Below are 15,443 nucleotides of genomic sequence, written 5' to 3'. Positions count from 1 at the left end.
CATAACAAACAACATTAACCACCACAACAAAAACTACATGTTATGAAAGATCTTTTGTTTCCCTGTTTTCACTTTTTGCACGATTGACATATTTTGTGATGCTCCTGACATCATTTAAATTCACTGCATTCGGAAAGGGACAACTGTCACTGTGTGTGTATATATATATATACTGTATGTATGTGTATATATATATATATATATATATATATATATATATATATATACTGTATGTATGTGTATGTATGTATGTATGTATGTATGTATATATATATATATATATATATATATATATATATATATATATATATATATATATATATATATATATATATATATATATATATATATATATATATACATATATATATATACACATACACACACACACATACATACATACATACATACATGAGAAGGAACCCACAGAACATCCACGCAATGTAAAACGTTCCCTCCCCAAATTCCTCAACCCCAAGTCCTCAACCCCTCTCCTCTCCAAGCCTTCAAACCATCTCCCCACAACCCTCAACCCCCTCCCCCTCCCAACAGAAAATTCTCACTCACCTTCCCCTCCCCCCAAATTTTAAACCTCCCTCTCACAATGCTGTCCCATCCTTGCTCTCCTCCAGTCCACCCCACCCCCCTCACGACCCCAATTACTCACCCTCCTCCTCGCAACCCTAAAGCGTCGATCCCCTCCCCTCCAAGCTTTCAAACACTCTCTCCGCCCTCCCCCCCCCACAATTTATCAACCCATACCCTCCTACAACTCTAATCTTCCAACTCTGTCCCATGTTAACTTCCTCCACACTCCAAATCTGTGCTCACCACCTCACCCTCATTCCACTCATAAAAGCAAATGGGCATTCCCATATCAAAACATTGGAATATTTAACTCTTTCCCCTCCCCTAACATGCTATAACTGACTTTAAAGAAACCCGTCAAGGTCACCTGTCCAACTCACAATTTCACGAGATATGGGGAAACTACTGCATCATAATTCACTATTCTTCTACTATTTCGACAGACTGCTCTCAATTTGACCTTTCCTTCATACCTTGCGGAAAAAAATCCAATTGTTACAGTGTTTCTTCTCTCCATTCGCTTAATTTGCCTTTATTGCATCCCTCAAGAAATGTCTTTAATCGGATTTCTCACCAAAAAATAAAAAATAAAAAAGTTTGCGATGAATGTTTACTTTCCATGAACCATTATTTTTTTCCAACTTCAGTGGCAACACCCCTCTCACCCCTCCCTCTCAAAGCAACCATCACACTCTTCTCCCTCCAAGCTTCCCTCTCACCTTTCTCAAAAACTCCCCCTCACCTTTCTCCCTCAACTCTCCCCACTCACACTTCTCCCACCATTCATCCCCTCACTCACCCTTCTCAAAGTTGCCTCCACCCCTCACATCCACAAAGCTGCCTCCTTCCCCTGCCCTCTCACCTCCATCTCATCACTCCACCTCCTCAAATCCTCAATTGCATTCTGCCCGCTCTCCCCTAGCACCACAGAGCATTTTCTCCTCCTCATCCGGCCACCTCCCCTAGCATTTCTGCAATCCCCCACACTCGTTCAACAACTCTGCTTATCTCCCTCCTCCTCCCTTGTCCTACCCTCCACCTCCCCTCCCATCCCCTGCACCCAAAGCCTCCTCCCCTCCCTCTTCCTTAACAGTGTGGACCTCAAATATCTGGGGCCTTCACTCAAACTTTACAGATCCTTCCATCCAGGTTGCCACTGACAAACCAGACATAATCTGCCGAACAGAAACTTTCCTCCCTCAGGACGTTTCTGACTCCCAAGTATCTCTCCCTGGTTACTCCCTCCTCCGGTATGACAGACCTGAGCTTCGTCCTGGCGGCAGAGTTGCTCACTTCATCAAAGACTCTATTCCTCACTCTCCATGCATTGCCCTCACTCCCCCACACCCCCAGGAATACCTCTGGCTACGGCTTCCCCTCCACTCCCACCTCATGTTTATATGTGTACTGCACCGTCAACCAAACAGTGATGACTCAATTTACACCTCACTGTCCAAAAACATGGACCAACTTCAATCTTCTCATCCAAACTCTTCCTCATATGTGGTGACTTCAATCATCATCATGCTAGTTGGCTAGGTGTGGGTACCTCTCTCACCTGTCATGGCACTTCAGCAAAAGACTTCTGCGACTCATTGGGACTGACTCAATCGGTCAACTTCCCGACCCGGATCTCAACAAATGGTACTCTATCTCTTCTGGATCTGATTATGACAAATTTCCCTGAAAATATCAACTGTTCTTCCTCCACTCCAATCGGTTATTCTGACCACGTCCTTGTCAAAGTGGACATCCCTCTGGCTGTTATCAGAGATCCACCTCCGTGCCGTCGAGTCTGGCATTTCACTCAGGCTGACTGGCAGGGTCTCCAAGCAGCCATCAAACTTCGAGACTGGTCTCCCATCGCTATTTTCTCTAACATCAACTCATCTTGGGAATTCTTTCCAAGAAACTTGCTCTCCCTCATGCACAGATTTATCCCATCTCGTCTTCAAATGTCCTACCCTTCCTCCCGCCCTTGGTTCACTGAAGCTTGTGGCGAGGTATTTGTCCTGAAACAGCTTGCCTTTGCCTCATTGAAAGCAAACCCAACTGAGGGCAATCTCAGTTCCTTCCATCGAGCTCGGAACAAGTGTGTATCGACCATCAAGTGTCAGTAAACATCTTTCTAAGCTAAAGTCTGAACTCTCAAACCTCTCCCCCTCCTCCAAATCCTGGTGGCATCTAATCAAATCTGTTTCTCATGTGATTTCCCCCTCCATCCCCTCCCCGACCTCAAATGGCCGCACTGCTGATACTCGTCCAGGCTTGAGTTCCTCAAGGCAGCGTTCTGGGCCCTGTTCTTTTTCTGGTTTTCATCAACGATCTCGATGACTCTCTGGAAAATCCTCTTTATCTCTTTGCTGATGACTCCACCCTCTGCCATACCATCTGTCATCCCTCAGACCGGCAAGCAGCAGCTTCTTTGCTCTCTGCAGATCTGGGTAAAATCACAAACTGGTCCAACACGTGGAACATGTCTTTCAATCCGGACAAATTTCACACTCTCACTGTCTCTCCGAAAGGACCGTTTGAACCCCCCATCTATCTACTTTCTCAACAATCCTCTGGAAGAAGTCCTTTCTTTCAAGATTCTGGGTCTCACTATCTGCCATGATCTTTCCTGGGAAAGCCACATTTCCAACCTGACCTTCAAAGTCAGTCGCCGACTGGGAATCCTCCGTCGTGCAAAGTCGTTCCTCGGACCACCTGAGCTCCTGACCACATACAAAGCTTTCGTCCACAGCCTGATGGAGTACTACTCTCCCCCTCTGGGCTGGTGCTCCTGCCTCTCACCTTTCTCTGCTTCACGCAGTGGAAACCAAGGCATTCTGGATCATTGGTATCTCCCACAATGAGACAAAGTCCATAACCCTTTTCCTTACAGACAAAGTTCATAACTCTTTTCCTTGCAGAGTTCATAGACTGTGTTCCTTTCAGACAAAGCCTTGAAACAAAACAACGAAAAACACACAAACACACAATGGCTTGACATCACTGTGAATCACTTTGCTGGTGATTATAACAACATGCACTAAATGATAAATTAAACACATCAGCATAAATATAAACCGAATCAGCCGGCGACTGATCAGGCAAATACTGTTGAGTCGAAAAATCACCGCCGAGCCAGACATTAACAATAATAAAATATAATTATACCATCGTTAAACATTTCAAAATCTTATTTGATATAAAATAAAGTTTCCTTGCTTGTAACAAGTGATGCTTTAGAAAGTGAATTCAACAGATGATAGGGGCTTGAACTCAAGACCCTGAGGTTCCAAGCCACTAACCTTAACCACTAAGCCAATACCAGGCTTATCTATGTTAATAAATTGTTTTAATACTCGTTTCAGTTGATTTGGTTGATGGTTTGGACATGAATCGCTTTTGGAATGGTTATGTCCAGTGTCCTTTCTTTCCCCATCATCCCGCTTTATGGAGAACTACAGTGCTTCATGATAAGCACGCATGGACACATGCACCCCCTGCTCCAATATGTGTGTGTGTGTATATATATATATATATATATATATATATATATATATATATATATATATATATATATATATATATATATATATATTGTTGCGGATTTCGCGCCCGCCGGCGTGCGAACGGCCACGTAACTCGAATCGCGGCACATCGCCCACCGGACGGACAATCCAGTCGTGACCCTCTCGGACTAACGCCGGGAACCAGTCACGGGTGGACTGGTCTCACCGCGATCGAGCCAATCAGCCCCCGCGTGGGATAGGGGTTGCTCGCCAAATTCGAACTACCTAAGTACCCACGCGGAGGGTAGACCGGGCGATCGCACCTCGCCGCAGGTCGATTCGGACACGGGCCACTTAAGCGACCCGTTCCGTACTATCAGAATAACCGAGCGGTGTTATCGTCGTTCTCGACGTGTCGATTAATTATCGGGCGTATTCAGGCCACTACCAACCCTTTACGTGGAGCAAGATGGGGAGTCAAAGTAAGAAATGACGAAGCGTTTAAGCGGGAAACAGTTCAACAATAAAGGACATTTATTCGCGACGAACGGAAAGCACACAAATACAATTCCACCAAATGCACACAAAAAAAGAAAACACAATTCCATTTACACAAAAAGCAAACATAAAAGTGAAAACACAGTGCAGAGCTAATACCGACTACCGAGCACACGGCAACACTTATACAATTCTACTTCACAGACGGCGCCGACAACACATACCCAAAACCAAGGAAAAGAAATCCCCCAAGAATGAGGTAGGCCTGGGGCCGAGACCGGGTCGGGCCTACCCGTCTGGTGATGAGACGCGGAGCGGCGATGGCCCCGCAACCCGTGGGCCTCGTGGACAGTGCCTGGCAGCGGTGGGCAGGGCCCCTTGGTCGCACTATCTCAGCGCGGGGGGAAACAGGAGGGGGTTGCTGATGCTCGGGGTATAGAGGATCTTTATTATGTGCGACGAGCGTCTCCACCTCGGCCAGGTCGCGCTGTCGGCCTCCCTCGGGTGCAGCTTCCTGCACGACGCGAGCACCCCCTCGTCTGGTGTCGCCGCCTTTCCACAGCTCCGTCCCCTCCGTTCCGACTCCAACGCACACGACGAGCAGCTCCACCGCCCGCGAAGTCTTGACCCTCTGCTTCCGACTCTCCTCTTCTTGACTCTCCGACCGCGTTCTTGTTTGCGACTCTCTCGTTTGGACTCTCTCCCTTTCGTTCTGCTGACTCTCCCTGACTGACGAACACCGTCCTTTTATCCCCCCGTAACTTCGCCTTTGACCCCCTCCCTTTGACCTTTCACCTCGCTCCCCATTGGCCCGAGAAAAAGTGGGCGTGAAGGCTTTTTGATCCACAAATTTGCATATATCGATCGTTCTGGAGGCGGGGCCACCGCCCTCGCTCACCGATTGGACGGCAAAAAGTGGGCGTGTGTCGTTTTTGATCCGTTTTTGAAGCAGAAAATCCGTGATTTTGTACACGCTGTTCGACGCGTTCTGCATGAGTCCAACACCGGTACCCACAGCGGGGCAAGAACGGTGGCGATGCTACGGTTGTGAGGTGTGCGTGAAGGTCGTGGCGGTTGTGGTGAAGCGGTGGTTGGGGTCGGTGGTTGATGTTGTGGTTGTGATCATGGCGGTTGGTCCAAAATAAAGATAGTAAAAGAAAAACGGCTATCCTGAAGAGTCGCAGCACGTATAAATGACATGTATTCCCACTAGACAACGGGTTTGGACCTAACTACACATGCACTTACCGAGATACCTCACCTAAGGGACCTGAATGGTGGTTTGCGAATCTGGTAACCACAACACTACCCCCTTCCCTTTTTACAGACTCGTCCCGAGTCGTCAAATTTTCGTGTGCCATCATGTGTAGTTTTCCCCTAGTACACTTTACCTACGGATCCCTGAGTGCGACATTCATGGTATTCGTGTCCCCAAAATAAATAACCTGAGGGCTGCGTAACTACCTAAACAAACTCACTCACACGGACGACTTAAATAAAATTGCCGGCGCTAAGACATACATGCCGGGGGCGCACTCATATGTACAGTACATCTTAACCTTAACTTACAAATTTTACACTAAACCATGGCCCAGGATCATTGAACTCTGCAAAAGAAAGCAGTTAGCAGGGAGTCAGGCTGCCCGCATGCAGTCTCTGGTTCAAAACAATGCAGGTGACAGGGAACGTGGCTGGCTGCTCACACGCAGACCAAGGCCTTCCCTTTTGAACTGAACTCAGTGAACCACAACGGTGCTTGGGCTGCACAACGCAGTCTCCGTGCCAGCTCAAGTGGCACACGCAATGAGCACAACGAATGGATGCATGAATGGATGGACGCAAAACACGGTGCACGGGCTGCCACTGCAGGCCCGTGTTGTAGCTGCCAACAGGGCAGTTCTCGCAGCTTGCAAACTGTTGCCTTGATCCTGGCGCACATGGAAATGAACAGGGGGGGCAAAGCAAAAATTGAACGGGGCTGGTGAACAGGGGCAGTGGGCATGGCATGGCAAAGGTGAGCAGGCAAACACAGCCCGCAGAAGAAGAACGTTGCAGGCAAACACAGCCGGCAGATGAACTGGCCGGCACAGGCCTTGAAGTACCACAGCTGCAGATGATCCGGCCGGCACAGGCCTTGCAGCAAAACAACAGCTGCCGATGAAGTTGGCCGGCCTCTGCCTTGCAGCAAAACACGGCCAGCCGATGAAGTTGGCCAGCCTTTGCCGTTCAGTGGAGGTTGGTGGAGGGAGTGCGGTGGTGCTGGCCACTTGGAAGGCGGGCTCGGACCTACCTACCTGTCTCCCTCCCACCTATCGCCTTTGCCTGTCACTGTACATACCCACTCCCTTAATTTGTCAAACCCCAATTTAGCCCCAACTTATTTTTTTATTTTTACTTCCCCACTATAAATCGTCCCCTAACCCCCTTTATCGTCCTTGTTCGGCTAACCTATTCTGTCACCTAGCCTACTCCCAACCCCTACGTTCCCTTCCCAGAGGGGAATAAGGGAGAGCTAACGTCCTGTGTCGAGGCCCAACGAAGCCTCAGAATGGCCTCCCCAGAGTTCGGCGATCTAACCCAAAGTGGGTCCAGCGGCCCACAACGAGAGCGAGGGGATGGATGGTGCGGAGGGGTACATCTCCTAATCTACCCTAACCATTTAACTGTTAAACTACCCCGGGGCTTTCAACAAGCGCCTCTCGCTTAAACTATTGGTTCTATAAACCCAGATTCCCGTCGCCTGTGTTGGTGTCCTCACAATTTCGGGCCTCGCCCCCCAATTTTCTCTCCGTGCCCTCACACGGTCTCCTGGCTGGGACACGTGGCTCCCTTTGGCAGGCACGACCCCTCTGCCGAATCTCCCGCTATGGCACCCCGGGCACTACACTGCCTCCGAGCCTACCAGCTCCCTAACACCGGGGAGTGCCCCCATGGCACCTCCCCTGAAACGCACACGTGGCAGGCCGGCCTCCCGGGCCCCTTTCCGAGGTCACCCGTGCCCACAACACTGCCCCACGCGGCTAATGGCGCCCCGGGCCCCGCACCAAGCAGGCGCACCCGTGCCCACTACTCTATCCCGGCCCCCCATGGGCCCATGGCCTACCGCGGCCGACTAGCCTGGTGCCCGGGGTACCCACTCAGCGATACTCACCTTTCGCAGCCACGCTCCCAAGCCCGTCAACAGGGCTCCTGCACCCCTCCAAATGGGTCTCGAGCCTACTTTCCCACCAACAACAAAACGACCTCCATTTTTCAATTTGACTAACCCAGCTAACTCACTTTACACTGACCCCGGGGTCCCTTGGGCGGGAGTCACTCCTCCCCCCAATCACTCATCGCACCATGCATTCCCCATTCGCTCCATACACACAGACCCGCTGGCCTCACTCACTCAACAAGCACATGCTTCCACCTCACTCAACATGTACACGCTTCCAATTCACTCACCAACAACTCTTCAACACACACACCACTGAACTCTGCCATCCTTCTAACTATCTCCCCTAACTAACTCGTGCTCCCACGTCGTCCCTTATACTACAGCACGTTCCTTTTAACACTACGTAGCTAAACTACGTCCCCTCTACACATTCACAGTCTGTCTCTGTCTCAAATAAATCATTTTATTTCCCAACCTAAAGCTCACTAAATCCCTCTACCTAATCCATTCCACGGACTCCATGAGGACTTACCCCTGCCCCATGAAGTCGGTCTAGCTAAGCTAACCCTTCCCCCTAACTAGTTTCCATCCTGTGCCCAGGTAAGGGGGTCTTCCACCCCTTGCCCAGGAATCCTGTACACCCGAAAGTGAGGCTTGCTTTTTCTTTTTCTTTTTTTTTTCCCATGCGCAGCACCTGCGCGGCAACTCAGAGCTCGCGCACTTTACACCTGCCCGTGACGTCATGCAGCTGCACGTGTTCCTCGTCCCTCCTTGGACGGGACCATCCGGCAGAGATACCCCTCCTGCCGGATTCCAACCCCACGTGCAGCCATGACGTCACCGTGCGCATAAAAAAAAAACAAGCCCCACGTCTCGAGGGGTTCCCCACGCGAACACATGTGCTTTGCCCGTTGGAGCCAACACACACGATCGCGTGGAGAACCCGTCCGGTCCAAATCCATTTACCTGCCTAAACTTTGTCCGTCCGCTGGGATCGGCAAATCCACCACATGCGTTTCCGGACCGGGACTTCACTCTCGCAAGCGAGCACGTGGTGGTCTCGTGCAGGCACAGCACGGACCGCGTGCTCACTGCTGGAGTGAACCCGGCACGGTCCGCGAAACAACTACAGCCGCTACTCGGCTTTCTCTCCTCTGTCGCCGTCGTCGTCTCCATTCCACCCACGCACACCTGCGTGTTACGACGCACACACAGTCCACTCCATCACATTCACACCGGAGACGTGGCTGCGTGCTCCCGCATGCCAACCGACATCTCCCTCTCATACCGCTCTCTCACACACGGTCTCCCTGGCACACAGCGACCTTGCACACGGCCGTTCACTCACGCGTGCGGGAGCACTCACCCGCGGTGTGCCTCACTCGCACTCCGTGCCTCATCCACACACGCGGGGCACTCACCCGCGGTACCTCATCCACACACCGTGCCTCACCATACACGCGGGGCACTAACCCGCGGTGCCTCACTCGCACTCCGTGCCTCATCCACACACGCGGGGCACTCACCCGCGGTACCTCATCCACACACCGTGCCTCACTCATACACGCGGGGCACTAACCCGCGGTGCCTCACTCGCACTCCGTGCCTCATCCACACACGGTGTGCTGGGAAGCACGCATCCGGCAACATCGCCACCACACCACTCACACGTGGTGCCTCATTCATACTGGCCGTTTCATCCACACACACGGCCTCTCTCACACACGGTGCCTCATCCACACACGGCGTGCTGGGAAGCACGTACTCTGGCACCATCGCCACCACACCACTCACACACGGGGTCGCTTCCACACACGGGGACGCACTCACACCTTGCACCACACACACAGGGACAACCACACTGGGGATTCGTGTCCCCACAAGGGTCTCCGGGGCCTCTACACCCCAAGCTCTCCGGGTGCACCCGTCCACAGCACCCGTCCCCTCAACCTCGCAAAGCACGACCGAACTCACCTGGTCGCACTCGCCTCAAGGGGGCATACTCCCTCCCCTCGTTCCTGGAGGAGGCCATCCCGCTGCTCGCACCGGGTCCCTACACGCTCCGCGAGCTCACCCCCATTGTCCTCCACTACCTCCGTGTGTGCGTGCGCGTCACTTACCCCGTCTTCATCGTGTAGTCTTCCCCATCGTTCCCATCTCCCGTGTCTCTGCCAACTCTTCACCCTTTACCTCCCTTGTCTCAACTATTATTTCTGTTGTCGTCACCGTGTCTCGTCTCACACGTTTTGGTCTCCCCATTTAATTCCTCCCTTTCGGTCATCGTCACGACCCTCGCCCAACACGCTCCACGAACCATTTTTTCACCCGCCTCCACCGCGGGCCTGTCAGCCGTTGCACCCCCATCCAGCTCGTTTGCTCCCACCGTGGAGTCGCCATTTTTATCTCCCCCGGTCACGGCCTTCATGCCCGCCTGCAGGCATCGGCCCATGTTCTGCGTCTCACCCCGGAACTTTTTCATTTCTTCCTTCATGTGCTGTGTATTCGCATCCATCGGCCGTTTTCACTTCATTTGTATTTGTATCCATCTTTTCGTTCATGCCTTTCATTCCGTTTTTCATTTCATTTTTCATTTCATTTATTTGTTTGTTCATTGCCGCCAGCATGGCATACATAGCTGGGCCATGTTGGATGCACTCAGCTGAGCCGTTTCGGCAAGGGTTGGGGAAGGGTCTTGGTGGAGAGGGGGGGAGGTGTCATACACCGCGGTGCCGCTGCCGCACCCACCTCGGGCCCTGGGTTCAGTTGGGCGAGTCCGTGTTCCCTGCACAATCAACATTTCCTGCTCGGGGATTCCATCCTGGACCATGGACTCTACATTATTACACAAATACATTTCTAATACCCCCGGCTCCCGCTCGCCTTGAGACGCCATCTTGCTTCTCGTGAAGGGTTAATTTGCTCGCTCGTAATTTGGAGGGAATCGGGGTCGCTTCTCTCACCCCTGGACCGATTCCCGTAAATTTAGCCGGAGACAGGAGAGCCCATTTTCCTGTTCTCCAATACCAGTGCCGCGAGGAGGCGATGGTGTATCCCACTCCTGACACCAGTGTTGCGGATTTCGCGCCCGCCGGCGTGCGAACGGCCACGTAACTCGAATCGCGGCACATCGCCCACCGGACGGACAATCCAGTTCGTGACCCTCTCGGACTAACGCCGGGAACCAGTCACGGGTGGACCTTCGGTCTCTCCTCGATCGAGCCAATCAGCCCCCGCGTGGGATAGGGTTGCTCGCCAAATTCGAACTACCTAAGTACCCACGCGGAGGGTAGACCGGGCGATCGCACCTCGCCGCAGGTCGACTTCGGACACGCGCCACTTAAGCGACCCGTTCCGTACTATCAGAATAACCGAGCGGTGTTATCGTCGACCTCGGTTCGATTAATTATCGGGCGTATTCAGCCCACTACCAACCCTTTACGTGAAGCAAGATGGGGATTCAAAGAAAGAAATGACGAAGCGAAGCGGGAAACAGTTCAACAATAAAGCACATTTATTCGTGACGAACGGAAAGCACACAAATACAATTCCACCAAATGCACACAAAAAAAAGAAAACACAATTCCATTTACACAAAAAGCAAACATAAAAGTGAAAACACAGTGCAGAGCTAATACCGACTACCGAGCACACGGCAACACTTATACAATTCTACTTCACAGACGGCGCCGACAACACATACCCAAAACCAAGGAAAAGAAATCCCCCAAGAATGAGGTAGGCCTGGGGCCGAGACCGGGTCGGGCCTACCCGTCTGGTGATGAGACGCGGAGCGGCGATGGCCCGCAACCCGCGGGCCTCGTGGACAGTGCCTGGCAGGGGTGGGAGCAGGGCCCCCTTGGTCGCACTATCTCAGCGCGGGGGAACCAGGGGGTGTTGCTGATGCTCGGGGTATAGAGGATCTTTATTATGTGCGACGAGCGTCTCCACCTCGGCCAGGTCGCGCTGTCGGCCTCCCTCGGGTGCAGCTTCCTGCACGACGCGAGCACCCCCTCGTCTGGTGTCGCCGCCTTTCCACAGCTCCGTCCCCTCCGTTCCGACTCCAACGCACACGACGAGCAGCTCCACCGCCCGCGAAGTCTTGACCCTCTGCTTCCGACTCTCCTCTTCTTGACTCTCCGACCGCGTTCTTGTTTGCGACTCTCTCGTTTGGACTCTCTCCCTTTCGTTCTGCTGACTCTCCCTGACTGACGAACACCGTCCTTTTATCCCCCCGTAACTTCGCCTTTGACCCCCTCCCTTTGACCTTTCACCTCGCTCCCCATTGGCCCGAGAAAAAGTGGGCGTGAAGGCTTTTTGATCCACAAATTTGCATATATCGATCGTTCTGGAGGCGGGGCCAAATCGCCCCTCGCTCACCGATTGGACGGCAAAAAGTGGGCGTGTGTCGTTTTTGATCCGTTTTTGAAGCAGAAAATCCGTGATTTTGTACACGCTGTTCGACGCGCGTTCTGCATGAGTCCAACACCGGTACCCACAGCGGGGCAAGAACGGTGGCGATGCTACGGTTGTGAGGTGTGCGTGAAGGTCGTGGCGGTTGTGGTGAAGCGGTGGTTGGGGTCGGTGGTTGATGTTGTGGTTGTGATCATGGCGGTTGGTCCAAAATAAAGATAGTAAAAGAAAAACGGCTATCCTGAAGAGTCGCAGCACGTATAAATGACATGTATTCCCACTAGACAACGGGTTTGGACCTAACTACACATGCACTTACCGAGATACCTCACCTAAGGGACCTGAATGGTGGTTTGCGAATCTGGTAACCACAACACTATATATATATATATATATATATATATATATATATATATTTTTTTTTTTTAAACCTTGACCACAACCAAAGTGCACCGTTCCTGCAATGGCCCGAGTGTCCCGTCTGCTCGCCTGAGGTGCTATAAGTTAAATAACATTTGGTGACTTTTGCGAAGCGTAGACGAGTTACCGCCAGCCAGTTCCTTGAACAAATTTCTGACTTCCTGCCCAAACCACCTCTGGTCAAATGTCAGGCCTGGACAGCAGGTTCGTGAGAGACTTGAGCCAAAAATATTCTTCAGCTGACCCCACAAAGATAGGATCAACTTGGGTCGTGAAAGAAGGTAGTGGTGGTTGTGGTGGTGGTTGTTTGTCCGTTCTCTATCCTTTTAAATGCTGAGCGTCAAGCAAGGAAGCAGCATATACCATCATTTTTCTAAGTCTTGGGAACGACTTGATCGGGGTTCTACGGATTCGAACCACCGACCTCCCAAACTCAGAGTGGGCGTTCCAACCAAACACCTTGTAGTTTGCACCTGTTGGTAAAACTTCACCTGTAGGTACAAAGACGAGTCTTTTCAGGTGTTTACAGAAGCCAGTAAGCAGATTTATTTAATAATCAGTATGTGCCCGTACGTGCGTGCAAAAAAATAAAATAAATAAACTTTCAAAACGTGCCAGAAACAACCACACAGGCCGTTCCTTCGCTCTCGCGTGCCCGCTCGTGCAAAAAAAAAAAATCGTGACGTCACAGCACAGCGTCCTGTCATTGGTTTGGTAAATAAATGGCCATAACTTGGGAACCACTTGTCCGATTAATATCAAACCTTGACAAGGCACATCCACAGGGCCCCAGCAATATACCTGGCAAGTTTCAACGAGATCGGACCAGTGGTTGTCGAGAAACAGCGGTCGCAGACTCACAGACAGATTGCTGGAATTGTATATAGATTACCAACTGGCCAGTCAGCCATCAAACGTTGAAAAGTATCACCTTGTACAGTATAAGTACAGTATGTGAAATATACAGTGCGTGCCACAATATGAGGTAAACGGACACACATTGCACGTCGGGCACACAGGACGGGACATGAAACACAAAGACCTTTTATTTAATACCGTTACCTCGTGTCGTTCGTTTGAATGAAAGATGTGATATGTTGAGGTGGACGTGGTTCTCACCGCACGTCTGAATCCTTCCCAGCGAGCATGACGATTCAAACCTCACCTCGGCAAAACCCGTTCAGAGCGATCGCGGACTTCCGTTGTGGTAAAAAAAAATATCATTAAAAACGCACATCGTTTGACGTGGAAATAATCAGGTACGGATATGCTGTGAAGCCATTAGCTTCGTCGATGGAGGGAAATGCGGAATCGGAAGAATTCTGCACAATACGTTTTAATCTCATCAATTTTTGCCATTGGCGCCAGTTGTAGCTCGGGCTCCAAACGGTACTTTGCTTCATCATTTTTTCTCTTTCTTTTCCTCAAACCTTCTACGGGTTCTATTTTATCTTTTTTTTTTTTTTTTACTTCGCCTCATGGCTTAAAATTTTGAACAACTTTGCGCCATTTTTTTTTCTCAGCAACCGAAACGCACACTATACACCATCGCAATTTAAATAACTTCTCCGTGCATTACAAACACAAGTATACATGGAAGTGATAAACATATGCGTCCAAATAATTGTGCCTTTATGGAAAAAAAAAGTGATTTCAATGTAAGATATTGTTCAGGATAAATGAGGTTATACACCGCCTAAAAAAAAAACCAGTACTTTCTTCCTATTTTTGTAATATATTGGGCAACGCGAGTTCGAATCGTTGGAATTGACCTTAACTGCCCCGTACTGATTGGCTTGTGTATATTTTACAGTTTGTGTCAAAGATCGACCAATATGATACAACCCTTCAACGCACGCACGCACGGACGCACGCACGACCGTTTTATATATACAAGGAGTTAGCCCGCGCTCGCGAAGCCAAAATCGGAGTTAAGAAAGTGGACGTGCGTGTGTGCATTTTGTTGTTCCCTTTTCTCTAAAACCGCTCGTCGGATTGACGCGAAATTTTCACCATGGAGTAGTATGCCGAACTCATGACCTCGTCCTCCTCCTCCTCATTCTCCCCTCACGCATGTCTACATATGTACGTACTTTTTGGTGGAGTCGATGCTCATCACTGTCCGTTGCATTTCTCACTTGGGAAGCCCACCATCATGTTCAAGGCTTGTCAAGTGCGCAGTTGGAAGTACAGGCTCACTCGATATGTGCCAGTCAGTGTAAGCCATTTCTGCAAAATCAAATAATAATTAATTGCTGTTTAATTTCCTTTTGCCGACGAGTCTATCTGGCAAAAACGATCGTATAATTTCGAAAAAAGGAAGTGCACGGATTATGGATGTGTTCCGTTGGCAAGCAGCTTGTTATCGCTTGCCAAGCGGCTTGCTTGATTCAAAGCGTTCAAGAAAGCACTCCAACGGAACCGAGTGCTCGGCACCGCTTAACAATATGGCGGTCTCCATGCAAACAATGCTGTCGTGGTACTTGTCGTAGATTGTCATTCCAAATCCTCCATACTGCAGTCCCGAGAACCTAAGTTCTTATACCAGGGGTACCTGAAACCTCCAAGCTGGAGGTACGAGACACACTGCCCAAAAATATATTTCAATTCAAAAATAAGGGTATAACAGTATTTAAAGAAAAAAAAAGAATGGTTAAAATGTTTTTGTGAAAAAAATTACAAGGGTTTGGGTCGGAAGAAGAACTCAGAAGAACCGGACCTGCGGCCTTACCGCTCACAATGAACTTTGTGGTTCGGTGGGTTTCTTTACAACCACGAACGCTAATCAGTTAACCACAAGTTCCAGTGTCCACCATCTAATTTGCCGTTTAACTAGAGGTCACGTGGCTTCCTGACCAGGGAACGTG

At 50.4% G+C, this 15,443-nt stretch overlaps 1 protein-coding gene across 2 annotated transcripts in view; it reads right to left on the bottom strand.

The window, feature by feature from the left end:
- The window catches only part of SLF1 (SMC5/6 complex localization factor 1), a 177,352-nt gene extending 163,242 nt beyond the window's left edge, over positions 1 to 14,110 (bottom strand). The window contains exon 1 of one of the 2 annotated variants that reach the window (XM_085874631.1): positions 13,696 to 14,110. The gene's annotated coding sequence lies outside the window, so the exon portion shown is untranslated. Of the gene's footprint in view, positions 1 to 13,638 lie in introns of both variants that reach the window. The other variant, XM_085874630.1, reaches the window with a different exon arrangement.
- Between the last annotated feature and the right edge of the window lie 1,333 nt (positions 14,111 to 15,443).

The sequence above is a fragment of the Eptatretus burgeri genome, chromosome 3 (genome assembly GCF_056783735.1).
Source record: "Eptatretus burgeri isolate ZD-2024b chromosome 3, Ebu_testis_v1, whole genome shotgun sequence".
Classification (NCBI taxonomy): Eukaryota; Metazoa; Chordata; class Myxini; order Myxiniformes; family Myxinidae; genus Eptatretus; species Eptatretus burgeri.
The sequence above is the reverse complement of the archived record's forward strand: the minus strand, read 5'-3'. Positions and strand labels throughout refer to the sequence as shown.